Source organism: Xiphophorus maculatus, chromosome 11 (assembly GCF_002775205.1).
Source record: "Xiphophorus maculatus strain JP 163 A chromosome 11, X_maculatus-5.0-male, whole genome shotgun sequence".
NCBI lineage: Eukaryota > Metazoa > Chordata > Actinopteri > Cyprinodontiformes > Poeciliidae > Xiphophorus > Xiphophorus maculatus.
Window position 1 is genome coordinate 18,329,913 of NC_036453.1, and position 15,760 is coordinate 18,345,672.

Consider the following 15,760-nt stretch of genomic DNA (forward strand, 5'->3'; position numbering starts at 1 on the left):
GGAAAGCCCATAATTAGGCTAACAATAAAAATCAAAATAAGGGTGTGAAAAAGGCTGAAGTTTCCCTCTTTATCAAAGAAAAAAGTTTACATATGTTCGAGAATTTCAGTTTTCCTTATTTTCTATACACAAATAAAATGTTTTTTACTACTAAGCGCAATCAGTGATCCTAATGACCTGACTGCAGAAATGCTGCAAATGAGGCTGCTGATTTCTCACATGCCTTCCTATACTCCATCCCTTTGTGTTTCTGTTCTAATCTGTTTGTGCTAATGTTTGTTCAGGCTCAACAACATATTAGCTTGAGATTAAACATCGTGATAAAGCTTAAGTATTTATTGAATTGTTTAGAGATTAACATTGACACATCACCAGAGCGTCTCTTGTGTAAATGTGATGCAGCAAAACGTTCACCATCACTTAAATGAGTGACTTGACAGAACATTTTGACCAGATTTTCTTCACAGACAGAATATTCTTCCAGAGTTGTTGTAAACTCTGATAACACAGCATATCCATCCAGTCTGCAAGTGCATTTCTTTTCTGTGATTATAACAGATATTGTTTTCCTCCATTGCTCATTCATACATTTTTTTTCCTACAAATTTCTTGGCAGTAAGTGTGTAAAAAACATTTTCAAGTATTATACCGACCTACTTATTTTCAATATGTTGTGATGGTTCAGTTCACAGCTTGAAGAAGAGTTTCATTTTTCACGCTTAGTAAACTCAGCTTACGTACACATTCATAACCTGTGAGATAGACGCAATGTGGGTTTATAATGTTGAGTAGTCATTCTGTTTTATGTGTGTGTTTGGATTTCTTTAATTGCGTTCAGTCACATCGGTTTTACATCAGACGAATGTTTGTCTTGAGAGGAAGATTAGGTTTAAGTGGGTTAAATCTTTCTCAAAATAATGTCTGAACATGAAGCAAGTGAAAATAATCACAGTGAAAGCACATATTTTACTTACAACACCTTTAGTCTTATTACATTCCTTTATTCTTTTCATTCAGCCACTGCTAATAAATAGCACTAGATTCTTGATGGTGGGTTTGATATTCTTTACATTATTTTTTCATAATGCAGTGAAGGTTTTATTTTTTTTATGTACGTAACTTGGAACAGTTTGTAGCTCTAAAATATACAACTTTTAATGTGTTTGGTAAATCAGGTGCATATTTATTTCTGGTGTTTGAATGTGCTCATCCAGTTTAGATCAATTTTTTTTTATAATATAGAAAAAGTGAGCCACCTTTAAGCATGTCTTCTTTAAAAACGGAGAAATTGACTCCACTATTTTCATACAACTGTATCAGGCTGTACAATCTATTTATACAGATAAATAGTTCAAATGTAATTTGATGTTCTATATTTGTAGAACAGCATAAATGTCATCATCAATAGGCGACAACAAAAATGATCTTAGTTCAGTGGCAAAACTAATGCAAAGTCACAGCTTTATGGAGTCACATAGAGATGACTTTGGGTGATTATGAATAAAATGTATTCTTTAAAAAATATAATTCATGGCATTAAAGTTTTCCTCCGAAAATATCCCAACTAATGCAGAGTCAATGCTCTGTTGAGTTGTGCGTTCCTTTAGTTCTCAATAGTGATGAGTTGTTTAAGTTACCTAGTAAGAATGTTAAACAATACTGCTTTAGGAATTACTCTAAACCTTTACTTTTTAAAGTATTTTTTGTGAGGTATAATTCAGAGTTTTTAAAATAAACTTCCTCTGAAACCTTCAACTTCAGTTCCCAACCTGAGGAACTGAAAGGAAATGTACCCTTTTTACGTTGCTTTCTCTGACATCCAACTAATTTATATGTAGCTCCCAATGATGTAGAAACTAGTCACATTGAATCATTGGTATCTAAACTTCCTACTTTCTTAATGATCTGTGTTTTGTAGAGTAAATAGTTCAGGTGCATTCCACATATTGCTCTTTAGGCACCTTCCAAAGTTAAAGGTATGTTCATTAATTCTTGGCCGAACATTGGGGACAATTTCCTTTTACCCCAAGTAGGAGATTGGCTGCTGGGTTGATGAGGGTTGAAGTAAGAGGATTTTTTCCCTGTGTTGTTTATATGCACTCATGTAGCCAAGGTTTTGATAAGTTTGCTTGGTTTCTTAACCTCGCGTTTCAGTTTTCCACAGCAGTATAGCCTGGGGCTTTGAATGTGAAGAGATCTGAGAAGAGGTTTCCTCCTGGGTTAGTAAGAGCCACAGTGTTTAGGCATCAGCTTTTGCCACTGACTTTGATTAATCCTTCATGGCCCAAGTACTGAAAAGGAAAAGCTGGGGGTGCAAGCCGGACCATCTGGAAACCTTCATAAACATGCCTGTCTTTCCACGCTCTCCAAAGGATTCTAGGAAAATCGTAAAAGTGAAAAGAGAGGTCCCTTTTACACGTTTCTTTTTTTTTTCCCTCTCCTGAGGCACCCTCTGCATATGTAGCAAACAGAAAACTGCTTGCACCGAATCATAGCCCTGAACCACACCTCACAGTCCAGTCCATTTATCCAGAATTGTGTAATGAAAGTTTTCAGTTTGGCCCGACTACGGTGCAAAGTTGTACACATGTTCTGCTAATTCATGACAAATGTTGATAATTTTCTTCAGCTTTGCTTAATCTGTTTTACTTCTGCGGAGCGCTGTTGAACAGAAAAGCATCTCGAAGCATGAGATAGAATCTGAATCTGCGTAGGGCGAACGTCAAGGCAGTTATTTAAACACTGCTGGACCACCATCCATCTGGACTTTGTTACGGCTTTTTTACTTTTGCTCTTAAAAGCAATGTTGTCAAGATAAAACGTATAAATCATGTCTCTGATTCAGGAGTAAATCACAGTCGTAAGAGAACAGTCCACAGGCCTTCATTCAGACATTCAGCTTCGAGCTACAAAAACATGCAGACGCGAGATGCAGTAAATCACCATCACAATTAAAACAAAAAACAAATATCTTTGTTGGGCTGTGAAAATCAGATGGAAAAACATTATAAATGTCACAAGTACAGGTTATTAAACATAAATAAAGAGGGTGATGGTACCTGTAATCTCTGTCACCCATACATGCTTTTCCACAACTCACTTTTATGAACCGGGAAAAAAAAAATTCAGATTGTTCCCCCCTCTTCAGACTCACACACCCTTCACCTCCCTTCACCTCCTTACTTCTTGGCAGAGAATGTCTGACATGTCTCCTGTTACAGCTGGGACCAGGATCTTTCAACTCAGGTCCAGTTCAAGTTGCAGGCATTCTTGCTACACTTTTGCGTGTTGCATGTTCTTTTATGCTGTTGTGCAAAGGCAGTCTTCTCTAAATGGACTTAATACAATGAACCTGATAAGTTGGCAGCACAAAAGACCAAAGTGGGAAGTGTGCCTTTGGTTGAATATAAAGTCGTTGACAGCTTGGTCTGATGTGGTTACAGAGGATGTGCAGAAAGTTTTAGATGTAAGTTTGTGGGCTTAAGTTCTGTGGTTTAAACAAAGTGCATGAAAGAAAGGGGAAATAAATGACTCCATTTATCCAGCTGAACACAAATTAAACATGAAACAAAGCAAAAGATGGAGCAGAAGTTACATGAAGGCTCTTTATGTTTTAGATATTAGCAAGCACTGACATTTTTATGTATTAATATGAACGTTGACGCATGAAACATGTTTTTATTTTCAGATTCGAAATTACAACATATGTTGACAGAAGCTGAAACCGAGATAAAGCTGTCGCCAAAGTAAGATTAATAATAAAAAAAAAAAAAAACATATAAAAAGGTAGCCGAAAAGAAAGCACAAGATACAGACTGAATGCTTGGAAGACGACGGAAGAGAAAAGATGGTGTGTTGACACGATCAGAAGGAAAATATCAAAGCGTGCCAAAACTAACAAAAACCAAATACCGTACGTAGAGTTTAACCACACCCAATCAATAGCTGCATCCAGCATCTGTGCCTTCAAGCGAGGGAGATTTCATGTCAAATAACCAGAGGAATTAAATTACTATTTACTCTCAGTGTGATGCATTAAAAAAACCCTTTATGAATAAGAGTTCCTTTAAAGCTTCTTTCCAATAGAAAATTATCCCCAATTCAAACACCTTTGAAATGAAAACAGGAATGTTTAGAAAATGAACAAAATGGAGCCCGCCCGCAACATTAATCTACCACCCACTCGTCAGTAAGACCACCACAACCAGTGTGTCTTCTTTTATATTCTTGTCTCCTATTACCATTTTTCAGTCACATAGCTGATATGCCTGGTCTTGTCTGCCTCAATCGTCTTAGCGCTGAAGTGTAATCAAAGAGCAACCTTGTATGTGATTGCACAACAGCTGTTCAGGCACTGCAAGGAAGCAAAGTGCGTCTTTGGCAGGGCGGGAAAATGGCACGACACACACGCGGGCGCACGCCATGGCTGCTGTCGGACACCAGTTTGAGTGCAGTTGGCAACTAATGGCCAAACTGTGTTTTCTGCAGCTCAGTTCCAGGCAGGTTTGCTCTCTGCTTGGTCGTTTCTGTTGTTCAAACTATTTGCACATTTTAAATGTTGAAATATAAAAAATAAAAATAAAAAAAAAATTAAAAACGAATGCAGCCTTGGATCTCCTGAGCAAGAAGTGGTGAACATACTTCTTTTGGAGTGTCCTTATTTTCAGTGCTGGAGGGACTCTGAAAACCCAGTTGGGAAAGATTTGAAACACTAACTCACTGATGTGGAAAGGTAAAATCTAGCACTGATCACTGACCCTGAGGACCTAAGCCCATCCACTTTAAAACCTCTAAATTTGCCAACATCTTTGGTCAAAGCCCCCCGACAGGGCAGAGCTTCTTATAGTTATGTCAACAAAGTAGATTTGCAGCCATAAGGTGACACATTTGAACTTAAAGGCCAAATGGTAAGTTGTGTGGAAATTCCTTCAGCATGTGTAGAATACAATGTGTCACTCAGCAAGATGATGATGTTTTTACCGCCACACTTTTAGATTTAAGTCTTATGCAAGGTTAGCTGAAGGTGACTCAAGTAAAAATTAACAGGCGAAGTCGACACTTTTATTGGAGCTACGCAATAAAATTACATACTGCAGCTTTAATCAACTAATTTTTCAAACACCACACTTCAGTCTCCAGTCTTCTTGCTCATACGAGGTTATGTCTTGCTAAAGAGAACATTGATGATGAGGACAAAATGCCAAAATGATATCCATGGAAAATATAGAATTTTTTATTTATTTTTGTCTCAACCCATAAGCAGATTTCTGATATCTCTGTAAAGACAATAAAAATGTAAAATGAATTTCAATTTTTAATGAATTTTTTTATTGCATTTATTAAAAAAATGGCATGTCAAAAATATTTACACACTTGTCAAAAATCAAAAGCAAGAGCTTTATTGGTGTTGCAGCAATGAAACTGTTCTTAAAGTTTCCACCAGTATTTTCACAATTTTTCTGTGGTGGGTTTAACTGGGTCACTCGAAAATATTACCTCCAGTAAGTAGCCTATAAATATGTTGATAAAATTAAAACTTTACTTTAAATCTGAATATCTACTATCAGTAATTTTGGAGTTAACTATGAATAGGGTATACGAATACAGATGCCTGTTTCACTTGGAAAGTCAGCATGTGAGATGCTCTTTTTACTGAGGAGAAGTAGATTTAGTGAGCTAAAAGGAAACCCTTTAACCCCTACTCCAAATTTGGGTCTCATACTCACAGTTATTGTGATGGCCAGCTGTTCAGACCAAAGATTTTCCCACTGCTATTCCCCGAAAGCCAAAAAGCACTCAGCCTATTTGTACATAGCCTACCTGTATTTGCGTGTATGCGGGCGTGTGCGTGTGTGAGTACAGCCCTCTTATGCCTATAAACACACATGCATACACACCCCACCCACACTTGTCTTACACCCTGAAAACAGGTCATGTAGCAAGGGTATTTGTTAGGCTTTTGGGCCTCTGTATACTACACATCAACTTCACTGTGAGTGTATCACGGTTTCATCCTCAAGTCGTGCCTTAATACTTAAACGTGGATAGCGTAAACTTACAGGTACCCACTACTCATACAAAATCCCGGAGAAGAACCTTGCTCACCTTAACAAACATGATGTGATGATGAGTAAAGGTGCCAAATCACCAATGAACGGAAACAGCGTGATGGAGTAATGGGAGGTTTAGGATAACAGACATCTGTGGCAACTCAACTACAACACTGAGCTGCTGAGCTTTAAGCAATGGAATGGTAAGTATATGTTCCCCTGGTGCACGAAGAAAATTTTAAAAAGCACAAGGACACCTAGAATTAGTCATACCCCGCTCTGAACAATGCAAGGTAACAGGAGGAGCCTCGATTTTGTTTGATGTGAGTGAACAATAGTTTTCTGGCAAGCCCCTTCTCAGTGTTCTTGCTCTGTTCACAAAACATCCAAGCAACTGCGAATTATTACGGCCTCAGTACAAACAAGCCTTTATGATGCAATGAAACATTTTAGGCCATAATTCTCCTCTTTGAAAACAGTAACAAACACGGCTGTGTTTGTTAGTTATTTGGCAAGTTAAAACAGAAACCAGAGCACAGCCAGCCGCAGCTGGGGTCACCAGCAGAGAAAAGACCACCAGGACAGCTGACAGGGGGCTGAGAGGGATTTTTTTTATTATGCTATCAAATTAAGGCCCTGATACATTCTGTCCAGGAGCACTGGAAGAGTTAACAAAGCCCCTGCACACAGCGAAAACCTTGTGTCACCTCCTGCTCACATCACTCAGCTTTTCAAGTGTAACAGCTGCTTCCTCCTGCATTCATAGCCATATCCTCATCCATTCAAACTGATGGCTTAACTGACCCGTATAACACACAGAGATTACTGGATATCTTCTGAAATGAGACGTGCTTTGATTATTTATAACATTAGAACATCAAAATGACCGGATGAAACTAAGCTGAGAGAGAAAACAAAAGTTTGAGGGAAACATTTGGAAGCTGCTTTATTCTGTTTGCCCAATTATGCTTCTTAAGTCTATACAGAATATAAAAGGCTATGATTAGAAGAAGGATGCACCACATTAAAGTGCTTAATTATGTTTTATTAGTCAAACATTACTAAATGTTTCTCAGAATAAAAAGCATCAAAGAAGAAGCACAAAAATGGAAAATATTTCAATTTCTTGAAGGAGGTTTAACCCAATTCAGGGTTTTTGAACTCCAGTTTTTGTGTTTTTATTGGGTTATGTTGCTGGTCTATCTATTGTGTTCCACTTAAGGTAAAAGGAACATTATACACAGGAGGAAGAGAAAGCATTCGTATACTGTGATCCTTCCTTCTTCCACCATGTTTGCCCATGAGGATGATGTGAACTTTTAGCTTTCTGCCACTTTTGGATAACTTCTGAATGAAAATAGTTGTGCTGGATTTTGCTAAAAATATTTAGAGTAGAGGTGGCTGAATACATAAACATAAAAATGCATTATTTTGATTTTTATTTGTAAAAAGAGAAAGAAATTCAAAAACATTTTTCTTTCACTTCACAGTCTTCACTGCCCTTGCTGCCCTGTCACATAAAATCGCACTAAAATACATTAGTTTGACATAATGTGAATTCTTAAAAAAAAGTTTAATATGTATGAGAAGTTTTGAAGACTTTGAATTTTTTAAGGTTAAAGTTTAAGATCGAGTCAGCTTAGTTTAAGTCGGCCAAATACATACTATAACAATCCCATGCTGTAGCCTGACAGATCAGCAATGTTGCTCCAGTGCATGATTGGTGCTTATGACACTGGAGGTGTTCATCTGCTCAAAACATAAATTTTTCCACTTACTCTCGATCCTCCCACACTTCTGGAAACTGACTAGATTTCCAGGAAGGCCCAAACAGTAAACAAAAACAAACGCCGGCGTGGGTGAAATGGCTGGATTTGAGAACCCCTTGAGAAAAAAGAGGGCTTGAACTCTCATAAGTGCAAACTGTCACAGCTCTGTTGGAAACAAACCACCCTCGGTCAGTGAGCTGATGCTGGGGATAATATCTTTGACGCAGCTTGCTTTGATAATGACAGAAAACTAAATAAAAAATCTTCTTTTGGAAGTTTGTTATTTTTAGTCCTAAATGCTCGGATTATGATCAGTTCCATTCATTTCTATTTATTCAACAAAGTAAAGATAATCAGGAGGATTCTAAAGGTAAAGTGACCCATGTAAAAATAATCTTTTTGTTGCAATGTTGTCAGTTAGATTACAACATCTCTCCTGGACCCGATTATGCCTCTGTGTGTAGATTTCGACTAAAAAAGACCTGGGATTCTGGCACAAACAGGAATTCTTATCCAGAACTCAAGACTTTGGATTATTTGGAAAAAGTGGGTATGACTAATAGCACAGCAGCTACATCCACAGAGCCTGACGAGGTGTTCTCTGGTGGGCTGTAAATACAAATCATTTGGCAGATGTAAAGAGTTGCTCTTCTTAGATATAGGCGGTCCAGCTGTTGCTGCCGCTTCTTCTTGCACACAGCGATCAATACAATTGACTGGCTTACGACAAGGCCACAACTAACATCCTTTAGCGTCATTGGAGTCGAGTTTATCTTGTTGTTTGCGTGGTACAAGTGAGTAAGTTATGTTTTACGCACGCAGGCTAAAGGGTGACATAGTAGGTACGAAGGAAGCTGCTGTTTATCCTAGTCAAAGTGCTTACAGTTTCACTTACGTAAAACAGATCTTCAGATTTACTGGAAGAAAGCAGGAAAAAAATTCAGTTTTGTTTTTGCTCGATGACAACAGTTATTCCTGTATTTGGTTTAATCATGTTACACAAAAACTTTCCAGAATCTCAACAATAAACCCTCGAATAAAATTCAAATATTACTGATGTATGATGTTAGATGGCATAGTGAGCTTGCCAAATAAACCAAACTGTGGTGTGGAAAAGATGTTAACGAGCTTCCTTCCACTCAACCGTAAAACGATTAAGACATTGTGAATTAGTTAATCACTACTTCAGGACACAGAGGGAAAACATACGTGTGCACATCTATGTGTGTATGTCACTGGGGGTAAAGAGGAGGGTCCCGGAGTGTGCAAATTGTTTCTAGTGGGCCTCAGCATGACTACTGAGGTTGGAGCAATCATATGTTCAGCTGTGATTTCCATCAACACATTCCTGGACGCTCACACAGCCTCTCTGTGGAGCTGTGTGCAGCACCCCCCAAGGATGTGACCTGCAGCCTGCAGACACATGGCTGCCTTGCAAGCGCTTATCACAACACGGCGGCCTGCAGGATAAATGGCGGCCTTAATCTGAAGCCACGTGGAAACAAGCAAACTCTGACTGCTGCTGCCTCTCAAAGCTGGCCCTGTAGAAAACAGTTGATGATATACTACACCGCGCTGCAGAGGGCCAGCAGGTCTCACCATGCCAGACTGATTACAGGGTAGAGGTCAGACCACATGGACAACAAATGGTCCCCGGGCGTCTACACTGGGGGTCGTGGATGAAGTTTAAGTCAGCACTTGCTAAATGGTAGCAATTGTTGCTGAGATGTCTGGAGAGGACAAACACAGTTCCATTTACCTGAAAGAAAAAGTATTTCTAATGTACTCTATCAACAGCACATGGTGTTTCATAGTTTAATGAAAGAAACTTTCAAGAAAACCGATTCAATCTTTAGAGAGCTTAAATGCTAGAAGGTTGTCAGACCTGAGTTTTGTCTCATTTTAGCAGTTAAAAGATTTCAAACTAAAATGTTACATATTCAAGACATGTATTGCTACACTTTAAAAAATCTACACCTCCCCAACATTTGAATATAACATTTAGTTAGAAGTTTACAGTTGGGAGGGACTTTTGAGGACTTCCCAGGGTCTCTGAACGTGAGTTCTTGTGAAATATGAAAGAAATGTGTCCTTGCGACCTTGCGTGACAGAACAAATTTCTTCCGTTTTGCAAAAATCCTTAAAATCACAACTGGATGGACAACTGGAGAAAAGAAATTCTGAACCAATATCAAACCGAAATATTATTACACTTTCCAAAGTTTATTTAGTCCTACTGTTTGGGATCGCAACAAATAGCAATAACATCAAAGATCTTTAGTAGACAGAAAACAAACTTCCTATTTTAAGACAACAGTTTTTTTCGTGCCATTAGTCTTCTACCTCTTAGAGGATGTGTTCAATTTTTCACAAACTCACTAAAACACGACATATAAACTACTACTGGTGGGGAACTACTGATAATAATAGGGGACCTCATTTCAAATGAATAGACAGGGTTTCCTCCAATGTATTATAAACCTGTCGGGGCGCCAGGCTGCACTTCACCCCGACAGGCTAAGCATCGCTGGTTTTTATTTTTTAAAAAAAGGAATAACTCCTTAAAATAGCTTATTTTATAAACCAGTGACCCCGGACTGCATGTGTCTTTGCTGTGGCCAAGTATAAAAGCAATCAGTGATAACTGTAACTTACTGAGATGTATTACTGAACAAACAGAGCTCAAACTCAAAGATCAAACTCACAGGATTAGGCTCTCACTAATGCTGTGAGTTTAACAACAATTAATCTAACTACAAAAATTATTCTTTGCACTTTTACAAAGATCTTTTGTGAAATCTTAAATTGAATTCCTTTAATTCATCTATGCTGAAATCATTAAATCAAATTTATTGACATTCTCAATAAACATGTGATAAAATTCTATATCTGTGGTTTGTGTTAAAATGTTAGTATTTATGGGGCCCCTGAAGGCCTGGGGGGCCTAAATCAGCTGCTTAGTTCATATATGCGTTGGGTCTGTTATAAATGTCAACAGTGTTACTTAGTGTTTTTAGATCCACTGGCTAATTGGGAGTCAACAATGACTTCCAGGAACGTATAATTACTAATTCACATTTTATATTTAATGTCAACTTAACATGTTTAAATACAAAAACACGGTGGACCGCCCACTGGGGAAAATCTGGAATAAATGCAGCCAAAACTGTACTTTTACATGCACAAACACAAAAAAACAAGAAACTCAAACACTTATCTCAGCCATCTGTGTAGAATATTCAGTAACTGGCACTTAATCACTGTATGTTTCTCTTCCACTCGTCCAACAGAGAGGCATGAGCAAAATCCCCACACAAGTCCAATCAATCAATATTATTGGCGAACTCCATCCGCTGGCATGAAGCCACTGCATGCCTTCAAATGCTGAGATGGGGTTCACTCTGAGGAAAACTGGCATGTTTTTCTTGTCCGAGGCAGACTTGGTTACATTTGTCTTGCTGCACAAATATTGTTACAGTGGCCAGCTGTAAAGTGTTGCATCAGTGAAAACGTCTTATATGTTTTTAGTTAGAAGCTTCTGCACCAAATCCGGCTATCACTTTCACTTTTGGGAATTTTTTTAGGCAACTCAGATGTCATCACCCTTCAGTGCTACTCAGGCATGCTGATAAAAATGTTTTTGCTATATTTACCGTGCCAGAGACATATTATTTTACTGCCTAACACTGTTGCAAAAATCTATGAACAGACATTTCTGTAATAACTATCAAATATGGAAGTAAAAACACACAAATGCTTGTCTGGGGAAGTCTGTACATTCTGCAGAAGTAGGTTGTGGTGGCCTGGATTCACCATGTGGTGGAGCTAAGTGCTGGTTTCAGGCAGCATGCAGGCACAGCCATGTGCTACACTGTAGGTAAGCTGTGAGTCGAACTGATGCTGCTGCACCAAGCTGCTTTAAAATGTATCTGTGATCTTTTTTTTAAATTGGAAAAATAAAAATTTTTAACATTTTCTTTTTGCTCAGGTTTGGCTAAAACACACATCACACTCTGAAAAGAGGTACACTGTTGCACCCTAACGCAGACATCAGATACAGCAGAAAGAAGAAGGGGAAAAGCTTGAAACCGCTGACTGCACTGTAACACATCTTCCTTCTCTTCACACTTTTTTTTCCCTTGCTCTGGTATTCTCCTTCCACAAGTAATACATATCTCTCTTGCTCTTACTAATAGCTTTGTCTGTTTTCTGTCATGCATTCCCTCATTTTACATGTTCTCCCCTCCCTTTATCCACGCTCTGTTCTTCTTCTTCTTCTTTTGCTCCCCCTGTCCATCTACATCTGCACCCCCCTCCCTCCTTTCGCTCTCCCTCACTTGAAGGCACACATACACAGATAATACTGCAGCTACATGCTGCTTTGGCAACATACTGCAGCAGGAAAGCGCGCTCCACTGCAGCCCTTTAACACAACAGCCGGTTCTCTCCTGACCCAATAGGATGGAAAGAAACTCCCTTAATCAACTATGCGTCGTCTTTAATAAAACCATGCTTTTAGCTTCCAACAAACCTTTCTTTGATCACATTTGCTTTAACGGCAATGTGTCATTTTCCCTAAACAACTACCTTAAGCCTCGCAACCACATGTTGTAATCACAGCGACATTCCTCTTTAAAGAAATACAATATTTAGCCACAACGTTGTGAAAGCAGACAGTGAAAAATATATTTTGTTACAGTAGAACCAGAGATAAGTTTAGGCACATTGTGGACATTTTGTCCATGAAGATGATATGCTGAAAGCAGAAGAAAGAAAATGGCTAAGGATTACAGGGGAGACTTTTGCAACAGCCAAAATTTGATGCCTAAAGAGCTGAGTCATAGCATCTCAACATCTGCAGCTGTTGTAGGATGTTTCCGGCCTGCGAAGGCCAGGGCTTACCTAAAGCCATCGAAAGAAGAAGATTTTTGTTTAAGAAATGAAAGCTGGCAACAGGCTGAACAAAGCATCCATTGGTCCATGTTGTTGTACTCAGTAGCATAACTAATGTAAATAAAGTACTGAAAAAGTTCATGTTACAGTGCCGTACAAAAGTACTTAAATATCTCATATTACAACCAGAAATGTCAGTGTATTCTAATGAAATTTTATGTGACAGACCAACACAAAGTAGATCATTTAGGTGATGCAAGGTTTAAAGTGTTGTCCGTTTGTATTCAACTCCACAAGTCAATGCCTTGTAATATCGTGTTTCGCTGCATGTGCAGCTGCAGTTCATTTAGGTATGTCTTCACCTGTTTCATACATCTAGAAACAGAAATTACATTGAATGGAGAGTCCTCTTGTTATGAACTGTACTTCTTTGCACAGATTCTCAGTGAGATTTAAGTACAGACTTTGACTGGGCCACTAATACTCATGAATACGATTGACTCGACACCTTGGGATATTGTTTTATCATCTACCAATGCTTTAAAGTTGTCCAAAACATTATCACTAATCAGTTTGCTGCATTCTTTTGTCTTCTTGATGGCATTTTTGTTCACCACTGTACACAAAATGACCTTTTTAGGTCAATTAGATAACTTCTGAATTCATTAGGCTATGCTGGATTTACTCCAATTTACGGAAATCGGACTAAACGGAAGCTGGATATGAATACAAAGCTTCAGATGATTAATGAAGTCCTTATCTCATCAAGTCAGTGATGCTTAAAAGTCAAAAAGTGAACCTGCCTTAACATTTGGTGGGTAGTTATACTGTTATGGATAATTAGCGTACATCTCCTCAGCGAAGTCTTCAGACCTGCCTATAGACGTGTCACCCCCGATTCGCCCCGTCTTGCCTTCTTCCCTGAAGCATGACAGAAGTGGGCGTGCTGTTGGAGTACAATGGGATGTTTTTAAGGAACGGTGAACCGACACATCCACACGTACACAAACAAACCAAACTGTGACATACAACCCGTGATCGCTGGCGTTTTAAGGGAAGGACAGCTATGCCATTGAGCGACTTAAAGAAACGTCCGTGCTGACAGATGGAAAAGCACAGGGACGCTTTTACACAAAGATATGTATAGATGGTGAATAAGAAAGACGAAACATATTTTTTTTGTCTTTGCTTTAGCGTCTGCTCTACCAGTTGCCAGCTCTTGTTTATCATACATTGCGCTACACGTAAGGATATCCTGTTCAACTTGTTTTAAATCGTCTGCACTGCAAGTGAAAACACTGTTCCATAATGCTGCTCTGTCATGTTTTCTCCATTATGGCTACTGTGGGAATAAGCCCACATGCTCACTGCTTTGTAATTTTAGATTTTCTTTGATATTTCTGCATCACCAGGATTTCAGCCTGCTAAGATCATCATATATAGTTTCATGGGCCACCAATCACATACTCTTGAGCCTTCACTGAATATGAAGACAAGCAGGTGCAGTCACCAGGGATTCTCCAACCTCTGAGGCTTCAGAGCATGATTCAACCCATTTTGTTTTAATTGCCAATAAACATGGTTGTTGTGCAGTGACTTACCTGTATGACATTAACATTTAATAAATGTCAGCACAGTGTGTCTTAGAAGGATGCATAAATATTGCATTGATTTTGGCAAAGAGAAATAAGACACCGTGTCTGGACAAAGCCGAGTGTCGCACTGTACGCATAAAGTAGGAGTCACATGATCCACTCATAAAACTCAGCTAAAGCTTTTTAGATGTCAGAGAAATAAAAGAGGCAATCTGCAGCCAATTTAAAAACACAAGATGGATGGCTTCTTTTCTGCAAAAATTGTTTGCTGGATATCAAGCCTTCTCTGTTTTTCCCAAACACAATGGGCGCGTTCTTTCTCTGAGAAGAGCAGCCATACTCTAATAATGCAGCTCAAGCTTAAGACTGCAAACGCTAAACAATAGCTCTAAAAAGGTGGCCTTGACTAATGTAAAGAAAGAAGGGGGAGTGAATATTGTGCCTGAAAGTGATTACAAGGACACTAAGTGTAACTCAACAGCCCCCGGTTGCCGAAGCCGGCTTTTCGTCTTTTTTCAGCAGCTATATCTCTAGGTGTGTGGGATGTCAACAAAAATCAACCAGCTGTCAGGGTCAGAAATGGTGTCCAGCATTTTGAAGTCACACAATATTCAAAACTATTGAGAGGCTTGCTAATTAACTCCCCTTCATCTTTTTGACTTTTTGTTATGCTGTAACCAAAGATTTGGATGTATAATATTGGGATTTTATGTAATAGACCAATAATATGTAATACATAACCATGAGCCTTTTTGCCTGTAGGCCAAAAAGTTCCGTTTTAAACTCCACCTTCTTCTAGATGTTTGCTGTTTCTTCTACATGGTTTTACCCAAATTACAAATTTCTTTCTGACCTATCTTGTGGTCCTTGGTCTTCACTAATGTTCTCTAACAAACCACTTATCCCTTCAGAGAAAATATATTTACACTGACATTAAACCACAGTCAGAAGGCGTCCAAAAGCTTGATTGCATGCGTAATTTGTTACATGGGAATTCCTCAGTGGTAACAAAGTAAACAAGTCTGAATGAAAATGTTTACCACACATTTTAGATTTGACTATTTTGTTTTCACTTCATAATTATGCACGTCAGATAAAATCCCATTAAATTACAATAAAGTCTGTAGTTATAAAATGAATAAATATGGATATTTTCTAAGGCAATGTGGATATTCTGTACATTTCCTAGAACTTGTACAGATATGTTTTCATCTTGCACAGAAAGTTCAATGCAGGATCTTTTTTGAACAATCTGTATCCAATATCCAGCATGTTCTTTCTTGATTAGAAGCAGAAGAAGATCTATAGGTGAGATTCCTTCAACTCTTATGTTATTTTGGACCAATTCATATAAAAATAAAAGCTACCAAGAGCAGCCTTGAACTTTCCCGACACTTCTTGGACCAAAGGCAAACTCACCACCTCACCAAATGGAAGCAGCTGTTATCAAAAC

The 15,760-nt window shown here is 38.5% G+C and overlaps 1 protein-coding gene across 8 annotated transcripts in view; it reads right to left on the minus strand.

Annotated features, from left to right (window-relative positions):
* Positions 1-15,760, minus strand: part of LOC102218549 (pro-neuregulin-2, membrane-bound isoform-like) — a 124,645-nt gene that overhangs the window by 22,603 nt on the left and 86,282 nt on the right. The gene's annotated exons all lie outside the window — the stretch shown is intronic.